Here is a 13108-nt window from a genome sequence, read left to right as displayed (position 1 = left end):
TCTCTAGTGCATGAGTTTTACAACAATAAGCCCTACTTACACTATTCCCGTTAGATGAAGCTGTAGAATTAAGTCTTTCCGAGGTTTAATTACTGAGGAGATGGAACCTAATTTGAATAGCATTTTTAACAAGGACATGGGTAATTCCTCTAATCCTCCTAATGATGAAGAAGCTCTCCATGAGGTTTCTGAAGAACAACTTTCGGAATTGGATAACCAATTTGACGATTTTCGACAATGGATGTCTCAAGAATACCCCGACAGTCAAGCTCTTCCTTTAATTGAGGGTCTAAAACGTATGCTTCAAAGTGATAAGAATGGAATTGATATTTTGCGTGGTATTGCACACATTGTGGATTCGAATGTGATGCCTATGAAGAGTTGTGCTGAAAATTTGGGTTATACACAACCTCCTACACAAGTCAATCATTCTATTCCTTTGATGACTTCTATTGCTAGCATACCTACCTTTACATCAAACATAATGGCTACTTCTACACAAGACATTCCTCCTGTGATCACCAGTCAGGGGGGCAATCCTTCCTTTTCAATTAACCCTCTTCCTTCATTCAATCCGATTTCTTCATTCATTCCTTCAATGAGTGTCCCTATTATATCCCCACAAATGAACATGACGCAAGGGGGCAATTCATTCAATCATTCCATTCCTCCTTGTAGTGTTCCTCTTGTCCAATCATCTCCTATGACTAATTAACAATCTTGCACAAACTGTCTCTTCTTTACAGCAACAAATTGCCTCTATGAATCAATCTAAGTTTAGTGTGCCCACATTTGACATTGCGAGCCCACTTTCTCTTGACATTGTCCGAGCTATTCCCCCTAAACATGTTGAAATTCCACATTTGGAACTTTATAATGGTAAAGGTGATCCTCTAACGCATGTTAAGACTTTTCAAACAATATGTACTGATTTTGCTTATGACCAAAGGTTGCTTGCAAAACTATTCAGTAGAACATTAAGAGACAAAGCCCTACAATGGTATTGCTCGTTGCCTTCCTATTCTATTACTTCTTTCGAACAACTTGCAAATGCTTTCATTCAACAATTTCAAAACAATATAAGTCCTAAAGTTACTTTGATTGATTTAATGCATTGCAAACAAGGTGTTAAAGAAAAAGTGACTGATTTCATTGGTAGATATAAGCATTTGTATGCTCAAATTTCTTTTCCAGTGCCTGACAATGATATTCAAAGAATCTTTATTTCTAATTTACAAAAAGACATTAGAGAGAAACTCCTATTTTCTGAGTTTACTTCTTTCCAACAGTTGTGCGCAACTCTTCATAGTTATCAACTGACTGTGAGTCAAATGGAACAATCACATCCTATGGCTCTGGGTGATAAGGGTGATAGTAGTCAACAACCATTTGGGAAGTTTAAACCGAATAGAGAGTCCATTAAATTCAATGAAAACATCATCAACAACAATGTGAATGCAGCATCAGGTGTGCCTCCTATTTCTAAATTTTTCAAGAAAGAAAGAAAGTATACTCCTTTGAATGAATCATTGCATAGTATTATGAATAAGTTATTGGAACAAAATGTGCTTACTCTTCCTCCTATAAGGCAAATTGATCCTGCAAAGATTACTTCACCTTATTTTGATAACAAAGCCTTTTGTCAATTTCATCGTCAGCCTGGGCATGATACTAAAAAATGTTTTTCTTTAAAGGGTAAAATTCAAGATTTGATTGATAATAATACTATTTCTGTTTCTGGAGTGAATGATAAAGGCAACACATCGGTAGCTCCTCCTAACCAAAATCTTCAGATTTTTACTGATCCATTACCTTCTCATACCTCTAATGTGATTGAGGCTAATGATTCCTCTCTCTCATCTGATGGTCTTGTGTCTATGGCTCCGAATGTGATTAACTTTGTAGAGCAGCAAGAAAACCCTAAAGAACCTTCCATTACATTTGATTCCAGTGAAACCATTAGGGCACCTGATGGTCCTTTATACATAGTTGCAAAAGTCAAGAATACACCTTTCCTTGGAGTGCTTATTGATCCTTCGTGCATGATTAATGTTATTACTGAAGAATTTCTTTTTACTTTGCAATTGAATCAAGTGATATATGACAAAATGAATGTGATTGTGAAATTATTTGATGCATTTTCTTCTCCTGCAATTGGTTCTATTACATTGCCTATTGAGGTCCATAACAAATCCCTTGATGTGAACTTTGCTATTATTCCATCTTCCGAACAATTTCGTGTGAAGCTTGGCTATCCTTGGCTATCTTCCATGAAAGCTATTGCTTCTCCTATTCACAAGTGTTTGAAATTTCCCCATAATGGTGAAATTGTTACTGTCAATCATAGTCTCTTTAAACCAGCTGAAAGAACTTCTAGTGTTCCTATTGATTACTTTTGGCCTAAACAATTTCAATCTCTTCCTCTGCGAAGTGATCATCTTTTCAAATCTTATCGAAAGTGGAAAACAGATATGATCCTATCTCTAAGTGAACCTAGAACACCTAAAATTGATATTCCTATCGTTCTTGAGAAGGAAGTTCTTCCTTTGAAAGATAAAACTAATGTCTTTCCTCAAGAAGATTCCCAACCCATCCCTATGGATGTGACTATGTCTATATCTAATAAACTTCTTAAAAGTGGACCTATCCCTCCTCGTCATGATGGACTTGGTCTTCTTCCTAAACCAAATATTCCTCCTTTATATGGAGCAGTTCCTCCTCCTTCTTTTTATAGAGAGAAGAGACCTTCTTCTTCTCCTATTATCCAGCCTAAGAGACCACAACCTAAACACCCAAGTGATAAGGATGAGAACATTCCTCCTCTTCAATCTTCTTCACTGCCTACTAAGACTAGACGAAATCATTCTGCACGTGAACGCCGGTGAAAGCGTTGTCTTAGGGCTCAAGCAGCTACTTCTCAAACTTTACAATCTCCAAAAACACCTTCAACAAGAATTATTCCATTTTCTCCTCAGTCGGAAATTGAGCCAAAATCTCCTAAACATAAGATGCATGATGGTCTTGATCCTGTGCGAGTTAAAAATCCTATTTTTATAAATCTTGATGATGCTATAGATGAAAATGTTATTCATGATGAAAATGTTATTCCTCTTGCTTCTGATGGTGAATATGAACTTGTTGATATTGATAACCATTTATCTAATGAATTTTCTAAAGCACTTATCCTAGCTCCTAGACAAGAACAATGTGGCTCGAAACATGAACATAGCCCTTGTTTGGATCTTGTGATAGCTCCATCTGCTGTGTTGGATGTTCCTCCTCTAGCATGTTCCCTACCTTCCCGAAATACTGATCAGCAAGATCAGGGGGTAGCTGACGTGCTAGACTAGTTTCATTAGCATAGCAGATTTTCTCCTCCTCTCTTTTGTTACTTCTTTTATATGTTACTCTCATTCTTCTATTTTTTGTCCTTAGTGTTGTCTACTTGAGGACGATGCAAAGCATTGCAACCTCTTTTGGTCTCTCTCATGTTGACTGAAAAGACACATGTGTTCCCTTCTTCTAGGTGACCTTCCTTGATTGGGGAATGAAGAACAATTATGCATACATACATATGATATACATGAATTATCATACAGCATACTGACCCCGAGGAAAGCAAAGTCACCTTGTGCTTTGTGTTTTGTGTCTATTATCCTTGGGCTTATCTCACACTTGGGGGCTAAATCCTTGTGATAACGTGCTCCTCTCCTTTCTCATTTCTTATATGTATCACTACCTTAAAGCAATCACCCCCGGTGAGGCGTGTGTGATCGCTTTAACGTAGGGGGGCATACATCCCGTTCATATCTTTTCAAGATACTTGAAAATTTCTTGGCAAATTTAGCCTTGCCTTGAAAATTTTTGATATCTTTCTTGCATGACTCATAGTGAGGGAACCTTACTACTGACAGTCATGGTTCTCCCTCATGATCTTCCCTTTTACTTTGTCAATCGAAGTCGTAAGATCCTTAGTCCACTGGGGGCTTGGTGTATCTTGCCTCCTTGACGTGGTGAAAGTTTTTCAATGTTGTTTCCTTGTACTTTACCGGAAGTATGAGCGTACGCCTATACTCCCGCTAAAGTGGGGGCTAAATGTAGCGTCCTAAAATTGTGACACTTGCAATTTTGATTGCATTTCGGTCTTCACGATGGCGACGCAACACACAACCTGAATGGAGACCCCGAAACTTGTCCACGACACTGAAAACTGCATTTTTCAAGCACCCTGGCCTGAACCTCCTTGTACCCTGCTGTCCCAGGAGGTGGGACCAGAGCGCCCAGCGCCCTGGTCCCCAGGACCAGGGCGCCCAGCGCCCTGGTCCCTGGGTCCTATTTTGGGCCCGGTCTCCTAAGGGGTCTCGGGTCTTTTTGTTTGCAAATTGGAAATAAACTTTCCTGGTCGGCCTAAGGTCGGGAAAATCAGTCTATCAGCCCTAAATGACAAGTATATAAACTACATTTTTCTCTCTCATTTGGCATGAGGAGGATATGTGTACAAAGCATGGAAACTATACTCAAGCATTCAAGCATTCAAACATTCAAGCATTCATTCCAAGTCTCCATTCAAGGCTAAGTGTTGCATTCAAGACAAGGATTCAACCATTGAAGAGGAGATCACATACTACATGCTACAACATACAACATACAACATCTATACCTTCGCACATAAGGATACAAACATCCTTAGAACAAGGTATTAGTACTTGTTTTACTGTCATTTACATTTACAGCTCTTGCTCATTTCTTGGTTAATTCCAAAACCGGGGTTTGACCTAAAGGCAAACCCCTAATCCCTAACCCCCCATACATCTTCGCTTTTCTGTGTGTAGGTTGCAGGTACATGGCTGAAATTGAAGATCTGGAATCCTTGTGCAGAGACGAACAGATCCCCCTTCGTTTCGCGGATTTTTCAGAGGACCGTGGCGCTCGGGCACCATCGTCCTGACAACTTTTGCTCAAATTTGCAGGACAGTGTCGTATCGACATTTTACTGCTAATTCCAGGTTCGTAGCTTCATCCTATATCCCTATCTCAGTTTATAATCGAATCTTTGTCACTTTCTATGCATTCCTAGCTTAATTCTCCTATGCACATTCTTTACAAAAGAGGGTAGCCTTGCTGTCTTAACCCTTGAAACTCATTTAGCATCCAATCTTGCATTGTGTGGGATTGGATCTTGTGGGTTTCAACCCCTCTTTTGAATGTAAAGTGTCTCCCTTAAGTGAAAACCATCAACCCTAGAGTGAATCTCCCTTCTCTCTCCTTGGAGTTGGAAGAGGGGAGAGCAACTAGGGTTCGATCGCGATTTTCCGCTTTACACCTCCTATGAACATCACTTTTTACCTCATCAAATTCTGCAAATTGCTTCATCTTCTCCTCCATTGGCTCTGGAATATCCCATTCATGCTCCTGAATAAATTTATATAGTGGTAAGAAGTTGTTCATGGGCAGTCTGACCTAAGCACCATATACCAACTCAAATAGAGATCTTCTTGTAGCCTTCTTAACAGTGATTCTATTAGCCCATAGTGTAGTCTTTAACTTTGAATCCCAATCCTTTTTATTATTTTCCAGAGTCCTCTTGATGTCTTTAGTTACTCTTGTTACTAGATTCAGCTTGCCCATTTCCTTGTGGGTGATATAGGGATGAATAGGAGATACTGATACCATAAGTATTGCAGAAATCAGTAAACTCCTCAAATCTGAAGAACATTGCGTTGTCCATTATCAATCTAATTGGAACTCCAAACTTGGTGATTATGTTACTTATGGAAAAATCAACTACAACTTTACTAGTTGTCTGCCTAGTGGGAATAGCTTCCACCCATTTTTAAAAAAAGTCTATAGCTACTAGAATCCATTTATGCCCCCACTAGATCTTTTAGCCATCTCCCCAATGAAATCTATACCCCATTGGTGGAAAGGAGCTTCAGCATGCATAGGTCTGAGAGGCAGAGCTCCTGAATACTTTAGCTTACCTAAGAACTTTTGGCAAGGCTCACACTTTATGACAAATTGATGAGCATCCTTGAATAATGTAGGCCAAAAATACCCAGACCTTAACACTTTATGAGTAGTAGTTTTAGTTGTATAATGCCCCCCACATATTCCTGAGTGCATGTCTTTAAGAATTACCTAAAATCGATGCTTATCTAAGCATAACAATAACAAACCATCTATGTTTATGTAGTATAAATCTTTGGAAATAAAAACATACCTTTGGGCATGTAGTTTCAAAGTCCTTTTTTGAGTGTCAGTGAGTTCATCAAAACACTTTGCATGCTTTAGAAAATATAAAATGTTGGTATACCATGAGGTATGTTGCAGGATGCATATGTTGTCTTCTATGGTAGATAAAACATTAATTTGGGAAGTGTCCAAATTTTCTTTTGCCATCAGCTTTGCTAAAGCCATGCCTTGGAACAACTTAGTAATCTGAATACCAATATTAAATTCTTGAGTTTTGTTGATCCATCTACATCTTCTGCCTATTGTCTCTGACTGGGAAAATATATCTTTCACTGCTGCATTAGGAACATAAGCTATGACATGGGTACCCACAAGGTATGGTCTAAAATTTTTCAGAGTCTTGACTAAAGTATAGGCTTTCTTTTCCATGATGTCATACTTGAGCTCTCGTACCTAAAGGGATTTAATGTAGAAAGCAATAGGTTGTTCATACCCCTCATTGTTCTTTTGTAACATAATAGCAGCCACAATGTGGAATGAAGCAAAATAAAAACTTGAAAGGGCTTGCTGAAATCAAGTGCCTTCAAAATAGGAGCTTGTTTCATGGCCCTCTTGATAGCCACAAAAGCCTCTAAAGCTTCATTTATCCAGTCTATCTCAGCCCCTTTCTTTAGCATCTTGGAAATAGGTTTTACTATTTCAGTAAAGTTAGATATGAACCTACGAACAAAGTTTATCTGGCCAAAGAAATATTGAATGGCTTTCACAGTTTTTGGGATAGGTGTCTTGTCAATGGAAAACACTCTCTTGAGATCTATTCTTATTCCATCCTTTGGCACAATGTGTCCTAGTAATTTACCTTCAGTTATAGCAAAGTGAAACTTATTAGGATTAAGAGAAATTTTGTACTCTAGTGCTCTGGTGAATACCCTTTCTAGATGTAAGCAATGCTCATCTTCTTTCCTAGAGAATGTTGTGAAATCATCTTGATAAACAACCATAATGGTGTCTATAGTGTCTAAGAAAGTTACATCCATAGATCTCTAAAATGTTGCTCCAGAATTAGTGAGTCCAAAATAAATTATGACATAAACATAGGTTCCCCGTGGGGTAGTGAAGGTAGTCTTTTATTTTCTCGATTCTTTGACCTTCACTTGGTTGTAACCAGAGAATCCATCCATCATGGAGAATAACTCACAACCTGTGACCTTCTGCAACATTGCTTCCATGTTAGGCATAGGGTAATTATCCTTCAATGATGACACATTTAAAATCCTGAAATCTACACACAATCTAATGTCACCATTTTTCTTCCTGACAGGGACAAGATTGGAAACCCATGATGAATGCCTGATGGGTTTGATAATACCGCCATCTCTAAGCTTCATTAACTTCTCTTGCATTTTGGGTCCAAGCACTGGGTTGATTGTCCTTTTCTTTTGTATAAAAGGCCTAGCAACTGGGTTCAAAGGGATTTCATGTTGGAACAGGTCATCTTTGTAATCCTTCAGGTCATCATATAACCATGCAAAAATGTGCTTTTATTTTCTAAGTAAAGTAATCAACATGGATATGATATTTGGGTTGATTTTTCTACCAAAATCTCCTCTTTGTTCATAGGGGATTGCTTCATTGTTTGACTATCCTGACTGTCAAACACTCTTTCTAGAGCTAATAATCCTTTTGGGGTTTTATTTGTCTTTAGCTGCACTATTTTATTTCCAAAAGTGGTGTCCTTGCCAGCTATGGTTTCTACAAAAGCATTAAAGTCTATTTCTTGACTGTCATACTCATCTATGCAATGCAAGAACCTCAACAAGTCATCATCATCATTAAAAACTTGCCAATTATAGATATTATCAGGTATGGTAGGCCTGGTCTTTACCTCCACCTTTGAAATTCTAGCCAGGGTGATATCATCACTCTTCAAAGAAACATTTGCTAAGAAGTCTGCCATGATGTTCTTTGATCTCGCTATCCATTTGATGTTGAAGGCATTAAAAAATTCCAATAGATCCCACACAACCGATCTGTACTTCTTCAATCTATCATTCTTGGAGGAATAAACTGATCTAACCTGTGGTACAATCAATTTTGATTCCCCCCACACTAACAATTTCTTTATCCCATGCTTAGTGGCAAGATTTAAACCTAATAACAATGCTTCATACTCTATCACATTGTCAGTGCACTCAAAAAGTAACTGGAAAGAATACTTGAATGTCCTTCCACTTGGTGCAATAAAAACTACTCTAGCACCTGACCCCTCTTTACAACAAGCTCTGTCAAAATACATATGCCATAAATCTTCTTGGATATTCTGAATTTTAGTTTCTACGGGGTCTATAATTATTGAGGATGATTTAATAGGTTCAACTTTGAAGTTTCCCATATCAAAGTCACAAAACATCACCATATTATTTAGGTCGGCCTGCTCAATAGTAGTATCAGACCTAGGTTCTATTTCTAACCTGACATATTGCCCATTAATAGGGATTGTATCATATGATCAATCCAATTGAACATTTCCCCCCACTAATGTCATCCATTGTCTTGACAAAAGCATGCCATAATTTGGGGGGACATCTACAATTGTTACATCTTCCTTGTAGGCACCTTCTGGAAAATTTGCTATCTTGACTTCTAACTTTTTAAAAGTTGCCTATCATAGGTATGGATCTATTATCCATGGCATAACATTTCCTATAGTTATAATCAACATTTAACCCAAGATCCCTCATGACTCCCACATGCATGATATTAATAGAAGCCCCATAATCAATCATATAGTTTTTAACATGCTTTCCATTGATCAACAAAGTCATATAAAAGGGATCCACTTGGGAAGAGATTTTGGTGATAGTATCTCCTAAGTAGACCTTAGGATCTTGCATTGTTCGAGAGTTTTCCCCTTGTATACAATTAGTTTCATTCTCTAAAACAACATTGTTGTGCAAAGCATCTTGGGGCATACTAGGAACTCCATTTATCAAAGATAAAGCATTATTTCTATGTTCTGGTATTTTCATCATTTCTAACAAAGGGACATAAATCTTTATCTGAGATAACGTTTGCATCATATAAAAATAAGGTATTGTAAAAGTACCTAGATTAACCTCCTTTTGATTTGTTGTCTTTGGTTGCTTCTCCTTCTCAACTATTTATGTTTTTGGGGGAGCTTCAACTATGATCTCCTTTTCAATCTTCTTGAATTTAGTGCTCCCTTTTGGCACATACTACTAGTCAGGGGTGATCCTTTCCACCTTGTTCTTTTCTTCTGTGGATGGTGCAGGATTCTGTTGCTTAGGTTCTGGCTTCTTGTCCTTCATGAATATTCCTTTTGGTTTTCCTTGGTTGGTCAAAGCACCACTCGGCCTCAAATTGTACCCCTCTTAATTTGGGTGATAACACCCATGGTGATTCTTTTGATTTCTTCTTCAGAAGGTCTCCTCGGGTTGATGATTTCAAGTTGATCATTAGAAGCATTGACCCTATAATCTTTTTTTTTCCATTAGAAAACACTTCCTGATGATGGCTACTACTCCATAGTCTCTGAACATCCACATCTATTTCTTCTTTATTTTCTTTAGAGGTTGAACACTCATACTCATTATCAGCTTGAAAATAAATCACAAATTCACCATGTAATCAGTGAATCCATCTCCATGTAACTACCATAGACATCTTCACCTTCTTCCATGGCTTTTTCTACTGCACATTGGGTTTGTGAATGTGGCGAATTACATGCCATACACCATGGGTTGTCTTCTACAAGATGAGCACTTGGTCTTTTCAATGGATCAAGTGTTTCTTTGTTTGCATTCCTTTGATTCCCATCTACAGGTCATCCATCTTTTGAGTTTGTGTTATAAGGCATATCATGCAGCTTGGGTCTATCATGCCTTTAAAAACTAGGCCTGTCATGAGACATACCCTTCTCACTTTTGGCCACTTTTTAGCTTAAATCCTTTAGGCCACTCTTAACTTTGTCCAACTAAATCCTCTTCTTTAGGTGCTTTGTTGTGATGTCCTTTGGGATTCTGCAAAATCCTAACATCATCTCTTCTTAATATTTTTTCTGAGGCTTTCCTATTGTTTTCTATGGTCTAGGCAAGTTTAAAAGAACCCCCAAAGTTGGAGGGTTATTTGACCTCAAATCATACCCTATTTTAGGATCAAAAGAATCAAAATAGAATACCAAGTTCATATTGTCAGTTGGTTTTAGACTAAGAGGAATTTTGTTGACTATCTTGATAAACTTGTTATAAACTCATTCTAATTCTTTCTGATACTTGTTAGCTCATGCAAAGAAACCTTGGGGTTTGAATGATCACTGTACTAATCTCTAAATATTATTTTGAAATCTTGGAATGATCAGATAGTTAAGTTAGGTAGACTTTTGTACCATTCTCTAGCATCATCAGTTAAAGATTGCATAAACATTTTCATGAAGACATCTCCACTTTCTACTTCAAAGTTATCCATTACATTTTGGAATGTTCTAAGATGATCTTCCCCTAAGAATGCATTGTTTCCTTAGAATTTAAGCAATGTTCCCTTAATTCATTGCTTACTGGATTTTAGAAACCTATGATCCCAGTGAAATCAATTTGTCTATATCTATCCAGTTAAATTGGTCTTCTAGAAAAATGATTTTGCATTTGTTGTTGGTGTACATTTCCTTGATTAGGAATTTGATGTTGTTGACGGTGTTGTTGTTGTTGTTGTTGTTGCATGGGTATTTGATATTGTTGTTGGTACTATCCCACCATTTGCTACTAAAATTGCAGGAACTGTAAATACTACTGGTAAGCATTATTTCCTCCCATTTGGTTATTATTCTGATATGTTGGTGGGGGAGGATATTGTGAGAAAAAGGGATACTGTGGAGTTGGTGGGCCAAACATTTGACCTGACGTGTTGTATTGAATTTATGCAACATGATGATGTTGTTGATGATTAGTACTTGTCTAACCCATGTTTCTATTTTGGACATTAGCAGGAGGTACACTTATGCTTTCAGAGGCAGAAGACTAATTAGGCATTCCAGTTGTACATGCATACGATATTGACACAGTACTGGCTGTAGTACTAGAAATATTTGCTCGGGTATTAGCTTGGGTAGTAGTTGTTGGACGTGTTGAAAATACACTCACAATAGGGGCTTGAGTAGTAGTACTTGTAATAGTAGGGGATGAGGCATTAATGGTATTAACATGTGAAGACATGGATGCAGAAGTAACTAAAGGGCAGCTGGTTGTAATAAGGACATTGGATGTCTAACCAAACATCCCATGGGAAGGGATTTGCATACACTAATGAATGGCCAAATTTAACACTTCTCATGCCATCATATCTGTTTGTCTTCTTACTTGTTCCAACTACCTCTGCAGATCTTTTGTTGATCCTCTAGTTGCATTTCCCAAGATAGAACATATATTAGACTAAGTGAACTGAGTTTGGAAAATATTTTGTGTTGAGGGAAAGTTCATAGACATAGGGGTAGCTATAGTGTATTCTATACCAATGTTACTTTGTGCATTAGCTAACTGGTTAGCATACTTACCTTTATACTCTCATTGCAACCTAACCCTCTCAAAGTCTACATACAACTTATCATAGGTGTGTGTGTGAAAAGTGGAATAAGTATCTACAAGCTGTAAGACACAACACTTAAATTAAGTCATTACATGTATGGTTAGACAAATATAAGCAAGAATAATAAAACCATCACAAATCAACCAGTTGCCTTCTAAAAGATGCGAGTATAGACTTGCTCTAGGATTTGTATAAGCAATACCAGTGACTAGACTACACCAAGATGAATTATTTAATCTATATGAGCATGATATTAAGCTAAATGGATGCAAGATTATGCTATATGGATGAATAGTAAGCTATATGAATTCAAGAAATCATAATTGAACTAAATATGCAAAAAGATAAAATAAGATGCAATCATCTCAAAAAACAAGCACAATATCTTTAATGACTCCAGAGCAAAAACTGTGTAGTAACAATAAATCTCCAGGGTGTTTTGAATGAGAGATGAAGGCTGAATTTATAGAGAATCACAAGAGAGACCAACAGTCAAGATCAATTAGCAATGAGTGGTTGAGATTATTCAAGAAAAAACACAATTTAGGATAATTGAAATAATTGAGAGATCGGATTTAGTTAACCTTGAGATAGATTCCAATTATAGTTTGATTGAAATGCATTCAGATTATAATTTTGAGTTTGAATTGAAGATAAAATTCAATTTATTCCAAGCACTTGTGATAAAAATAGGTAATTCCATGCATATTCTTTGATTTATTCAAGAAAAGAGTCTTTTCAATGCAACTGAATTTCTTTTCTAAAAATATTTGAGTTCCAATTTTACAGAATGATTAATAATTCATTTGAATTGTTTTTCTGATTTCAAGTTATCTCAATTTAGAAGAATAAATAATATCTCAAGTTTTATTTCTCTCTCAATTCAATTCTTTTATTTTATTTTCAATTTAACTCTTGCTTTGCATATTGATTGGCTCTCTTGTAATAAATTAATTCATTTTTTATGATTAAATGGCAGATTTATTAATTAATTAAATATGCTAGGATATTTAATAAATTAAATAAGATAATTGATCAAAATGATTTACTTGAAATGATTTAGTTAATTAAATAAATATTTAATTAATTTAGAATATTTCACTTGCCATGTGACATTTAATGATTGAAGAATTAATTAATTTTGTGCTCAAAGTTGATTTAATTGCCTTTGGTTAGGACCTTAGTGATGTTGTCGAGATTAGAGGCCCATGGTTTAGGTGACCATTTTTAGGGTATTACATTTTCCCCTCTTTGAATTAATGTGTGAGCAGTGCATTGGTTCAAAGAATAGTTGATGTCTAGGAGATACCAGTTCTGA

This window comes from Cryptomeria japonica, chromosome 6 (genome assembly GCF_030272615.1).
Source record: "Cryptomeria japonica chromosome 6, Sugi_1.0, whole genome shotgun sequence".
In the NCBI taxonomy this organism is placed as follows: Eukaryota; Viridiplantae; Streptophyta; class Pinopsida; order Cupressales; family Cupressaceae; genus Cryptomeria; species Cryptomeria japonica.
This window is presented reverse-complemented; position numbering follows the sequence as displayed.